General features: G+C 45.1%; 2 long non-coding RNA genes across 2 annotated transcripts; both read left to right on the top strand.

Moving 5' to 3' along the window:
- The first annotated feature begins 2113 nt into the window (after positions 1 to 2113).
- LOC116370379 (uncharacterized) lies at positions 2114 to 2718 on the top strand. Its single transcript, XR_004208724.1, has 3 exons — positions 2114 to 2227; positions 2429 to 2547; positions 2680 to 2718. It is a non-coding gene; the product is annotated as an uncharacterized LOC116370379 (long non-coding RNA).
- A 6966-nt stretch (positions 2719 to 9684) lies between these two features.
- LOC116370378 (uncharacterized) lies at positions 9685 to 11756 on the top strand. The gene is made up of 7 exons (XR_004208723.1): positions 9685 to 10386; positions 10645 to 10784; positions 10889 to 10960; positions 11054 to 11137; positions 11261 to 11407; positions 11497 to 11577; positions 11707 to 11756. It is a non-coding gene; the product is annotated as an uncharacterized LOC116370378 (long non-coding RNA).
- The last annotated feature ends 1848 nt before the right edge of the window (positions 11757 to 13604 follow it).

Raw genomic sequence — 13604 nt, forward strand, 5'->3', positions numbered from 1 at the left:
AACAACTTGGATGCAGTCTATCACAGTGCAATCGTTTTAATCACCAAAGCCCCATATACTACCCACCATTGCGACCTGTACGCTCTCGTTGGCTGGCCCTCGCTTCATACTCGTCGCCAAACCCACTGGCTCCATGTCAGCACAAGACCCTGCTAGGTAAAGTCCCCCTTATCTCAGCTCGCCTTTCACCATAGCCTCTCCCACCTGTAGCACACTCGCTCCAGCAGGTATATCTCTCTACTCACCCCCAAAACCAATAGTTTCTTATGTAGACGGACGAGTCGGTCAAGGATCGATTCAGACAAGGTGGTAAATTGTATGACAAGCTACAGTTTATTCAGAGTGAAGATATCTAGAACAGCGTAATTACGGCTCTCCGCTGGTTCGTACGGAAGCACAGACGAAGAAGAGACCGTTACAATCAGTACACCACTATTATATAGGAAAGAATGTAGGTTGATTCTGGAAGATCGGATCTTTGGATTGGTTCATCTGGGGTGTAGGTCTGTAGTCTTCCGCCATTGGCTCAGTTGTCTGTCCGTCATCGTAGAATCCTCTTCGGGCATTCAACGTTCAGAGACAACGGAGATCATGTGTGTGTGCGCTGGTTTTGGCCATTAGTGTAATGCGGGAGCTATCCTGTAGGGACCCCACAGGCTCAACTCTGAGTTGTAGCCCTTTATCAACAATAGTTTGGTCACCTACATAAGAATTAGCATTTCTCTACACCTCCCTTCTCACCTCATTTGCTCACATTGTATATAGACTTGTTTATACTGCATTATTGACTGTATGTTTGTTTTACTCCATGTGTAACTCTGTGTCGTTTTATCTGTCGAACTGCTTTGCTTATCTTGGCCAGGTCGCAATTGTAAATGAGAACTTGTTCTCAACTTGCCTACCTGGTTAAATAAAGGTAAAATAAATAAATAAATAACGGATACTTTCCAAACACCAAATGTTCCCGCGCTGAGCGATACTGTTTACTACACTATTATGCATACAATCCAAATCATACGTTTATTGTCATTCATACTCTTCATTTTAACCGAATATCTTTGCAAAGGTGTTCCTTGTGTCAATTCAGAGCTTGGAAATATTGTAATAATGTGCTTAAGAGGATAACAGGATAACACAACAACCACATTTTCAATTGACAATCATTGCTTAAATGGATGTGGTCGATAGATTGTATAGGTGGAGCAGTGTGATGTTGTTCCCCTAGATTATGCACCAAATTGCACACAAGGACCAATTCAAATAGGCCAGGTCAAGAGGGGATGTTAATAATTTGATAATAATAATATTCAGTGTATTTTTTTTATTGAATTACAGCTGCATATCTAATGTTTTTCTTTGGTGTAAAAACACTTTTTCATATCAATATTGTACATACATGTGATTGTATATTTTGGTTTGGTCCATCGCAGGTTATCTGTATTTCCATACCCCCTTATTGTTCTCCTTTGCCTGACCTTCGGCTTGCAAGGTATGTTGTCCTTGGCTCCGAAATTGTTCAATATAAAACCGTGGTAATGTTACACAAGGTACTGTTATGCACCATAAATTTGTTACAATGTGGATAATATAAATTATCCTAATTAAAAGTACACAATGCAGAACGAACCACGCTACATAGGCATATATAAACAATGTATTTAATTTGTAAACCAAGGTTGGATTAGTTGGTCTGAACAACATGCAATCCGATAATCGCGTCATGAATCGGGATGGGCTCCTACATCCTCATATACACATTATGACATAATAAAGAGTTTAATCTTTCACGAAATAAAGACAAAGAAGCATACCCATTTATACAGGTTCTACACATTCCATTTCTCCATGGCAATAGAATGTAAACATTCTATTTTGCGCCAAACATCCCTACAACTCAATTCTAAGTGCAGCATATTGGACGACTCCACAGTCATTGATCATTCGCGACTTTAAGTCACTCCTGTTATCTCTAGAGCATCCCGTATATCTATAGCGCTGCATTTCTTCCCCATCTTACCATGGATAGGGTTTGGTGCTTTCCGGAGTTCACTTATGGTCCCACAAAGGTAATCTTTGGAGAAATTAATTTAGCATACTGTAAATGCCTGTGCATAATGTGCATAACAAAGCATCATTATTTTCATTATCTTCAAAGGATTTCTGTAGAAGCAGCCTTTATTTTCAGACTCTGCAGGCCTGCTGGGAGGAAACATATTACAATAAACAGGTAAGATTCAGCCCACAAAAAAATAAACAACAGAAAAAGAGTTGTATTCAAGACAGTTTAGAGAAGGTGGTCATAAGAGTTCTTAATAATCACTTGCAAATTGTGAGGCATGAGCAGTTGTGAAATGTTGCGAGAGGACCTTCTGAAAGCACATGATATGGTATTTCGTGGCACAGTCTCACACCTTACCTCATCTTGCAGAAGAAGCTCATGGTCCACTATCTGCTGCTCCAGAGTCAAGGCCAGGTCCCTCCCCATGTCACCACGGAGCACATGAGCAACTGGCTGGTGTCTCAGGGCAAAAAATCTCTTAGGGAGAGGTGAGTACCACGTCAGCACTCACATTCACTGCCATTCCCTGCCACCAGCAGCACTCCAGGAGGTGTGGGAAAAATAAACAACAGAAAAATCAGAAGGCAGGAAAGTTGAATTGCTCTGTGTTTTATTTGAAGGGTGTGGAAGGAAACCCTGGAGGAAGGAAACGACCTCGCTTGGCTGGTAAGAGAATGAGAGTTAGAGACAAACTACAAGTTAGTGAGCTCTTTACTAGCCTTTCAACAACGAGTTAGCACAGCAGAATAGATCTGTTGTGAAATTACACCAATGGGACTTCCTGTTTCATACTGCAGGCCTGGGAAGTAAACACTTGCCTAAAAATGATGAACATAGAGCACGAGGCTTTCTGCAAGCTCCGCCGCTCCATGCACCCCACCTCGCCAGCTGACATGTGAGTTCCATGTACTGCTCTGCATATGACTTGATCCATTTATCTACACATCTGGAACTACGCAGAAACAGACTAAGGCGGTGTTCTAAGTGAGTACATTGCACATCGTTTACCTTTGTTTTCTCCTTTTTGTTGATTTCAGCGATCCGAAGGTCCACAGCATCGTGGAGAAAGCTGTGAGAAGCATTCTGGGCGAGCAGTCCAATGAGCCCCGTAGCAACCTGCTCAGCCCATCTCAGGTGGTGGTGGAGGTGGTGCCCAGGCTCCTCCTGGCCCTGTGGCTTCAGCCAGAGGAAGGCCATTCAGAGCACCCAATCCTAATAAGTGGGATGGCCGTGGGCATGGTGGCGGCCGTAGTGGAGAAGCTCTCCTGCATGTTAAAGGACCCTTCCCCTCACATCCCTTTCTCCCGGGCTGCTGCTTTTGACTCAGTGTGGTCGATCCTGGGGAGAATCAGTCAGTCCTTCTCCACAGATGACCTGCAGAGCCCTTTTTATATGAGCTCTGTCTGTGGCTTTGTGGCTGACGAGGTGCAGAGCTGCTTCCAGCCCCCTGCAGCCACCCTACCAGTCCCCCCTGTGCTCACGGTGGCCGTTTCCACCACACTACCAGCTGGCATCCAAGCAGGTGAGTAGAAATGATAGAGAACACTCTGACAGATGCCTGTTCTGATGACATCTTGGTGCCTTGTAGTAGTAGAGCTCATCAGGATTGTTGTTGTCACCCATAATACAGACCCGGCTTCTTCCCACCTGGAGGTTGAGGACATCACCCCTAAGAAAGAGGCAGATCCGGCTTCTTCCCACCTGGGGGTTGTGGACATCACCACTAACACAGAGGCAGATCCGGGTTCTTCCCACCTGGAGGTTGAGGACATCACCCCTAAGACAGAGGCAGATCCGGCTTCTTCCCACCTGGAGGTTGTGGACATCACCACTAACACAGAGACAGATCCGGGTTCTTCCCACCTGGAGGTTCAAGACATCACCACTAACACAGAGGCAGATCCGGCATCTTCCCACCTAGAGGTTCAAGACATCACCACTAACACAGAGGCAGATCCTGCTTCTTCCAACCTGAATGTGGTGGACATCACCCCTAATACAGAGGCAGAGCCCATCTCTTCCCTCTTGGAAGTTGTGGACGTCACACCTGAAGAAAGGACTCTCACGATGGCCGTCTTCGTCACTCTGCCAGCTGACATCCAAGCAGGTGAGTAACACTTAGAGAGCACTCTGACAGGTGTCGTTTGTCATGACATCTTAGTAGAACCTTTCAACTGGCCAGTGTTAAGAAGCTACGGTTTGCATTAGTTTACATTCTGATCCTCTTTTTTCCCTTTCCAGAGGATGTTGCTGTGGTCATCCCGGATGTCAACCCACACGTCACCAAGGATGTGACACTGGATGTTCCATGCAGAGCTAGGAAAGGGGCAGTCTGGCGATTATTTTGCAGGCTTTGGAGGGCAGTGTGCTGCTGCGCCTGCCACAAGGAAGAGGAGGAACAATATTAATTATTCATCACACCTGCAGAAAAGGGATTGAACCATAGACCATTAAATTATTCACATTATAATTGAACTCAATTCTGCTTTTCTTCTGTTTACTACTTAATTTCTTAACTTTTCTATAATATTTCACTTTGCAAGTATGGATTAGGTTGTGTAAATAAGTGGGACACATCCCAATGTTGATGCTTTGAATAATTTACTTTGTACATTTAAAAAAAACATGTCTTATTTGACAACAAAAATGGAGGGCGCTCAACCAACGTTGAGTTGAGGTACATCCAAATATTTGAATCATCATAGAAAAGGAAAAAGCCCAACTCTTGCTCACTATAAAAAATGCATTGTTTTATTCAAGCAAGGTTAAAAGATTAACGTTTCGCCCTAGTCTTTGACGATATGCAAGTTCTATTTGCCCAGTAAAAGGGTGACGCAGACTCACCCTGGTTCTTGAGGGTTGAAGACAGTGAAAAATGATCATTAAGTAAATGGGACTTTTCAATTATAACAGAACATGGCCAAGATGTTCAAATGTTCATAAATGACCAGCATGGTCAAATAATAATAGTCACAGTAGTTGTCGGGGGTGCAGCAAGTCAGCACCTCAGGAGTAAATGTCAGTTGGCTTTTCATAGCCGATTATTAAGAGTATCTCTACCATCCTGCTGTCTCTAGAGAGTTGAAAACAGCAGGTCTGGGACAGGTAGGACGTCCGGTGAACAGGTCAGGGTTCCATAGCCACAGGCAAAACAGCTGAAACTGGAGAAGCAGCACGGCCAGGTGGACTGGGGACAGCAAGGAGTCATCATGCCAGGTAGTACTGAGGGATGGTCCTAGGGCTCAGGTCCTCCGAGAGAGAGAAAGAAAGAGAGAATTAGAGAGAGCATACTTAAATTCACACAGGACACCGGATAAGACAGGAGAAGTACTCCAGATATAACAAACTGACCCTAGCCCCCCGACACATAAACTACTGCAGCATAAATACTGGAGGCTGAGACAGGAGGGGTCAGGAGACACTGTGGCCCCATCCGATGATACCCTCGGACAGGGCCAAACAGGAATGATATGACCCCACCCACTTTGCCAAAGCACAGACCCACATCACTAGAGGGATATCTTCAACCACCAACTTACTGAGACAAGGCCGAGTATAACCCACAAAGATCTCCGCCACGGCACAACCCAAGGGGGGGTGCCAACCCAGACAGGAAGATCTCATCGGTGACTCAACCCACTCAAGTGACGCACCCCTCCTAGGGACGGCATGAAAGAGCACCAGTAAGCCAGTGACTCAGCCCCTGTAATAGGGTTAGAGGCAGAGAATCCCAGTGGAAAGAGGGGAACCGGCCAGGCAGAGACACCAAGGGCGGTGCGGTTCGTTGCTCCAGAGCCTTTCCGTTCACCTTCACACTCCTGGGCCAGACTACACTTAATCATATGACCCACTGAAGAGATGAGTCTTCAGTAAAGACTAAAAAGGTTAAGACCAAGTCTGCTTCTCTCACATGGGTAGGCAGACCATTCCATAAAAATTGAGCTCTATAGGAGAAAGCCCTGCCTCCAGCTGTTTGCTTAGAAATTCTAGGGACAATTAGGAGGCCTGTGTCTTGTGACCGTAGCATACGGGTAGGTATGTACGGCAGGACCAAATCAGAGAGATAGGTAGGAGCAAGCCCATGTAATGCTTTGTAGGTTAGCAGTAAAACCTTGAAATCAGCCCATAGTGGTGTCCCCATCCCTCCTAAGGAGGAGCCACTGAGACATGTGATGAGGCCAAGGAAGATCACTCTGCAAGGACGGGATAGGACACATCACAACACTGCTGCTCATTCATATTCAAACACACCTCAGAGTACGGACACAAACATGGACGCCCCCCCCCCCCCCCCCCCCCCACACACACACACACAATGAACTTACCTGTACATATCAGAATCATACATTCGACAGCCACCTCTTCCCCCACATGTATTGATCCCCCACCTCAAACATGTTGAGTCAATTCCAGATGCTGGAATGGTGCTGGAATGCAGGTGCAGTAGGGCCTAGTATGTAATGATGTGATACCATGTGTACCCCATATCCTGTGTTTGTGTTGATGTTTTTTTATTTTATTTAAACAGGGAGTCACACTGAGATTAAACATCCATTTTACCACAGTCAAATCAAATTTATTTATATAGCCCTTCGTACATCAGCTGATATCTCAAAGTGCTGTACAGAAACCCAGCCTAAAACCCCAAACAGCAAGCAATGCAGGTGTAGAAGCACGGTGGCTAGGAAAAACTCCCTAGAAAGGCCAATACCTAGGAAGAAACCTAGAGAGGAACCAGGCTATGTGGGGTGGCCAGTCCTCTTCTGGCTGTGCCGGGTGGAGATTATAACAGAACATGGTCAAGATGTTCAATGTTCATAAATGACCAGCATGGTCGAATAATAATAAGGCAGAACAGTTGAAACTAGAGCAGCAGCACAGTCAGGTGGAAGTTGAAACTGGAGCAGCAGCATGGCCAGGTAGACTGGGGACAGCAAGGAGTCATCATGTCAGGTAGTCCTGGGGCATGGTCCTAGGGCTCAGGTCAGTTGAAACTGGAACAGCAGCATGGCCAGGTGGACTGGGGACAGCAAGGAGTCATCATGTCAGGTAGTCCTGGGGCATGGTCCTAGGGCTCAGGTCCTCCGAGAGAGAGAAAGAAAGAGAGAAGGAGAGAATTAGAGAACGCACACTTAGATTCACACAGGACACCGAATAGGACAGGAGAAGTACTCCAGATATAACAAACTGACCCCAGCCCCCCGACACATAAACTACTGCAGCATAAATACTGGAGGCTGAGACAGGAGGGGTCAGGAGACACTGTGGCCCCATCCGAGGACACCCCCGGACAGGGCCAAACAGGAAGGATATAACCCCACCCACTTTGCCAAAGCACAGCCCCCACACCACTAGAGGGATATCTTCAACCACCAACTTACCATCCTGAGACAAGGCTGAGTATAGCCCACAAAGATCTCCGCCACGGCACAACCCAACGGGGGGGGGCGCCAACCCAGACAGGATGACCACAACAGTGAATCAACCCACTCAGGTGACGCACCCCCTCCAGGGACGGCATGAGAGAGCCCCAGCAAGCCAGTGACTCAGCCCCTGTAATAGGGTTAGAGGCAGAGAATCCCAGTGGAAAGAGGGGAACCGGCCAGGCAGAGACAGCAAGGGCGGTTCGTTGCTCCAGAGCCCTGTAACTTACAGTGCCCTGTAAAAGCTGTAAAAGTTGAAGTCATATTGAACAACTACCAGAGAGAACCTTCTCTACATAGGAATTGCATACCATATTTTTTTCCATACATCAAAATAATACTTTATTATCAATCAGCCATTACTAACTTAGATAAGGCCTCAACAAGGCCCCAGTTAATGGTTGAAAATAACTAATTTCAGTGCCAATGAGTTACACTGAGTGTATAAAACATTAAGAACACCTGCTCTTTCCATGACATATGCTGACCAGGTGAATCCAGGTTAACGCTATAATCCCTTATGGATGTCACTAGTTAAATCCACTTAAATCAGTATAGATAAAGAGGAGGGGAAAGGTTTAAAAAATATATTGTAAAAGCTTGAGACAATTGAGACATGGATTGTGTATGTGTGCCATTCAGAGGGTGAATGGGCAAGACAAAATATTTAAGTGCCTTTAAACAGGTTATGGTAGTAAGTGCCAGTGGTACCAGTTTGTGTCAAGAACTGCAACGCTGCTGTTTTTTTACGGCTCAACAGTTTCCTGTGTGTATCAAGAATGGTCCACCACTCAAAAGACATACAGCCAACTTGACACAACTGTGGGAAGCATTGGAGTCAACATGGGCCAGCATCCCTGTGAATGTGTTGTACACTCAGTACATTAATAGTATTGGTACGTGTTCTTGCCATAACCTGTAAAGCTGGAGCAGCCTGCGAGGCAGGGGGAGGTGTAGGTGATGCCGGTGTCTGAACACTCAGGGTCCCACTCCCCAGCCAAGCAGTAGCAGTCTCTGTTACACTCTGACAACAGGCTGCCATCGTACACCAGGGGACCTGGGGGACAGAGAAAATTGCTGGTAATAATGATGTTTAAATAATTGTTGCTGAACTATCATTGACACAGGCACAGTGACAAAACAGCCAGGAATCTGGGCTCAGTAACAACCATACTGTAATATTCCCACAAGAGGGAGCCCCGGCACAAGCCCATGTGTGTTTTGGTCAAACTCTCCCTCATATTCCACTGATCAAAACTTTTGTTTTTATCAACCCACCAACCAACCAACCAACCAATCAGATGTCATATTTACCCGTTGTAGGACACGGTCAGACCAGCCACCTGAACGTTGTCACACTTAGTGCCAGACTGCAGAGGGAGGAGGAGGTAGGCCATGAAGGAGGTGACGAAAGACAGCTGGGCTCCAGACACAACGCCAAGCTTATACCTCTTCATCAGTAGACCTCCCAGGAATATCCCCACTGCACCCACAGGCAGGTTCAACTCACCTGGAAAAGTTATACTCACACGTCTTTAGTGCTACCAGTGTGCTGGAGTTTCATTTCCACTCATGTTCAACAAACCTACAGGGGATGGGAGAGAACAAAAAAAGTGTTCAACATCAGTGCTGACAGGAGGGAACATTTCAGTTGGAGCATGTCCAGGTTTCTATGGCTTCGTTGAGACAGGCAGCCCAATTCAGTCATTGTTTTGAGTAATTGTTGTAACTTTAATGTGTTCATGTTTAAGTTAATTCATTGAGCTGTAATTAAAGATATTTCTTTCCAGTTATTTACATATGTAATTGTATTGGTTAGTATTGAATTACGCTTTTGACTGCAAGTTCCAGAATGCCTTGCGACAGGAATGAGAGTGAGAACGCGCAAGTTATGTGCTGGTGCAAAGTGATTAGGCTGACCTTTCCGCTAGCATCTTACCTGCATTGCTCTGTAGAATCTAAAGTTCTTAAATGTAACGTGAACAAGTAATATTACTAAAAGAAGCGTTCATATCCACCCCGACGTCCCGAGTCATTACTTTGAAGACGGTTATTCTAAAAGTAATTGCTCTTTTGACCAATCAGATATGCTCTGAAAAAGAGCTGATGCGAAAATATCTAACGTGATAATTTTCCATCATTATTCAACAGGCTAATGGGTCTCCAGTTGTCTATATAAGGAGTATCCTTATTAAGTTTGGGAATCAAAGTAATCACACCTTGTTTTAAGGAAGCCGGAAACTCCCCATTTTCTATTGATTCGTGAAACATAGCAAGAATGAAAGGAATCAATTTATCATTGAATGCTTTATAAAACTCGCTTATTAAACCATCATTTCCAGGGGACCTATTGTCCTTAATGCTTTTAATACAGTCTTTTATCTCAATTTCAGGTAACTCATCATCACAAAAATCCCTGAAATCATTATCTATCTTAGCAATGTTTGCAACACGTCATGCTCTTATCAACTGAGCTACGAAGGAGCACGTCGACGTCGCTAGAATGATGACAAGCAATGTTAAGGGATTCTAAAGGGAATCAGAATTCCAAACTAATTTCTATGGCAACACAGTTGTCAATTTTGTAAACAATCATTTTCGAACGTGTGTTGCCAAGAGACATCTAACCGACGTTCTATGGAACGTTTTCTGTGCGAAAACAACTTTGCTGCTGACAACAAACTTGTTTGATTTTTGAGACCTGAGAACAATCGACTGGAAAATGCCTGGGTGCTTTTCAAGACTGGCGGAGAGAGTGCGTGGACGTCGGCGGCCTACTGCGTGGACGTCGGCGGCCTACTGCGTCGACAGGTTGTTCAAATTCATTTGTGGCTTGTTTTTCTTGTCTTTTTCTGTTTTGCAGGGTTCGTGATCGTCGACAGGTGGACAGCGACTTCGAAGAGGGTATGTGGAGTTTACAACTCTTATTTTACTACATTTAACAATGTCATTATAATTTGCGAAATGTTGTGTATTTCTATCATTCAGACTTGGCAAAAATGCTTGTGCTCGAGATGTTGTACCTTGCTAGCTAACATTAACTTTAGTAACTGTTGCTAAGCAATCAACTTTTGCTACCTAGCTAGCTAATATTAGCAATCTTGGTATTTTTTTAATGTCCTAACAATAGTTTATTTTATATTCCAATGTTCCTCATTTTAGAAACAACTGTCCTGGATGAGGTCCAGTTGGATGTGCCATTGGATGATGTGCTAGATGTTCCACAGCTGCCAGTCCTCCTTGATGTCCAGAATGCTGCTATCATCCTTGAGGATGTGCCAGATGTGCAGACTATCCTTGAGGTACAATTTTCTGAAAGTTTGGGGTTTTATGTTTGAAAAATATCCCAGATATTCAAGTTGTCTCTTTAACATGAAACAAATCTCTTGTCTGCTTTCTGCTTTAGGAGGCCACTGGCATTTGGCAGTTGATTCCGATTAGGTTCAGCCCCCAGTACTGTGGGCCTGTTGTGATCAGGGTAAGAGACCCCCCCCCCCCCACACACACACACACAGTCACATCACGGTTACAATGTTTACTGTTTCCAACATGAATGTATTGTAATGTGCAGAACAATGCCGGTCCGGTGGTTAAAGCTTGGAGAACTTTCCAGTTCATCAGCCCCATCATCACCTACATGCGTGGGTAATCCCAGGTATGTGTCTTTGTAACAACCTAATCCTAATCTACATTGTCAGTCATTTGATCTTGATGGAAATGTGTCACAGCAATTGCTGAAGTGGTTTTGTTGATGTTGTCTTGTTGTTTATCTCAACAGCAGGTGGTGGTGAGGATGAACCACGTGAGTAGGGTGAGAGGCCTGGAGACTCAACTGGTGTGGGCCATCTCCAAGGAGACAGCCAGGCTTAGTCCAGAGGGCATCCCCTACTGTGCCACCAAAGTGCAGTCCATCACTTGGATCCAGGTAAGACGTAAATACTACTGAAACAGTAGTAGGTTAGGCTTTTCTTCACTTATTCCATTTGGACTTAATATGTATTCTCTCTTTGTCAGCGTGTGGCTGGCAGGGTGACCCACTATGCGTCTCACCTCCGCCACGAGACGTCTGTGGACATGACGCTTGGCTGCAACCAGGTAAATAAACGATTTCCTATGTATATAGACTAGACATTACTGGGCATTTTTGCATTTGATTTGGTGTGTTTTCTAATAACGTGTGTGTGTGTGTGTGGTAAACCGGTGTGCTGTGTGTGTTTTGAGCAGCAGACTGATGTCTCAGTGGTGTACGCCACTCTCCACATGGGGCTGGACGGGCTTCTCTCCTCTTCAGCGTGGTCGGAGGCTGCCTCCTTCTCTACTCCCACCACTCAGCAGTTCACTGACCCAGAGCCTGAGGGCCACAACTGCTATGAGGTCAGACGTTACACACACATACTATTGACTAGGAGCATTAAGATCCTTCCATTGACCGATTGTTTGTTATGTCATTGCACTGGTCACTGATTTTGAATGCTTGTTTTGTTGTCGTAGGGCTGGGAGGAGGACCTGCTGCCTGAGGAGAGGGAGGTTCCTCTGCTAAAGTGAGTTCCTCTAAATGTCTGTGTAGTCTGAGCTTGTCAAATGCTGAAGGATAGTGGTCATAATGCTGTTATCCCCCATTGACTCTAATGGTTGACATGCTTCATTCCCTCCCTTTCACAGCCTCCACCTTACCACCAAGAGAGTGGAGGACATCGCCCTGAGGCTCGTCTCCTTGCGCCAGGCCTTCACTGTGAGTGGACCCACTGTTCTTTTTGTCTCTATGACTTCTTGTTCTGTCTCCAAGAGGAAGAGGTCTCACCCTAACTCTTCCCTCTTCCCTAGACCCTGCTTGGTTCCACCCTGAGCAGGAACCATCTGTTTGTGGCGGGAAAGGTCCTCCTGGGCGGCCTTGTTCAGGCCAACCACATGGTAACTCACTAACTCATTCTCTTTCAAGGGAAAGAGAGCGTCCCTGAGGGGAAATGTGTTCTGTTCACTAAGATGCTCTTTTCTTTGTCATAGGACGAGGCCAAATTCATCCGTACCTATAATGACTTTGTGGACTACCTGAGTGACCCCTCCAAGCGGAATGACATTGCGAGGGAGCTGGCTGAGGCAAAGGTGAGTTCATTAACTCTTTCAAGTCTCACTGAGTTCTTCCACATGCATGTCTTTTATACATCACAGTAGCTGATCTATATGAAATCATTCCTATTTTCTCCAAACGTGTTTTCTTGTCCTAGATCCATCATGTGAACATGATAGATGTCCTCTTTGAGCTGGTGCTGTTTAGGATGATGACAGCTCAGAAGTCCCTGATGGTGGTAAGTAGCATCTCACTGGAACATGTTTTGATATCGCTCTATTAGCAGTTTCACTTAAATTCCTCATCTCTTCTATTCTCTTTTCTCCTCCTTTGTTTCCTTTAGCACCCTGGTGGGTTCGTGGAGCGTCTGTACGCTCTCCTGTACTCCTTCCTGCCCACTGCTGCCAACATGGAGCCAGAGGCTGATAGATACCTACTGCTGCTCAATGTAAGAGTCAAGAGGTTACTTCCTGTTTACTTCCATATTCTTAGTGTACTTCCTTTTGACTTCCTTATTCATGGTTAACCAGGTTTCAATGCCATTTTAGGGGGAGTATTTCTAATTGTCTCTCTCCTCTTGATAAGCTAGTAACTCAGATCCATTTTCTATGTGTTGTGTGGTGTTCTCTTCAGGGTGGACTGATGGCTCTGCTAGATGACATGTTTGGCCAGCAGCTGGCCTGGTACTTTAACCCAGAGTCTCTGGTCACTGAGCTCTCCACCCTCCTGGAGTACCACTTGGAGAACCTCATGGCCAGCATGTAGTCCTACTGCAGGGACCATACTCCTTTCTCCTTCTCTCTCTCTTTTGAAGGAATTGAGGACTTGAAGTGCTTTGTTGAACCCTGATTAGTTAACACCCATTAATTTAATGTATTCTCTTGTTTTCTCTCCCCACAGGATTCTTGTGACACTTTGCCACCCAACAGGGATCTAGACACCAATGCACTACATTACTTTGCACTGAACTTGACATTGTAAAATAAAATAAGTTGTAGTTCAAAAACATTTTTGTTTCTGTCTTTTCATCTATTTGATTTTATGACCATTTCCT

This window comes from Oncorhynchus kisutch, unplaced genomic scaffold (genome assembly GCF_002021735.2).
Source record: "Oncorhynchus kisutch isolate 150728-3 unplaced genomic scaffold, Okis_V2 scaffold2524, whole genome shotgun sequence".
In the NCBI taxonomy this organism is placed as follows: domain Eukaryota; kingdom Metazoa; phylum Chordata; class Actinopteri; order Salmoniformes; family Salmonidae; genus Oncorhynchus; species Oncorhynchus kisutch.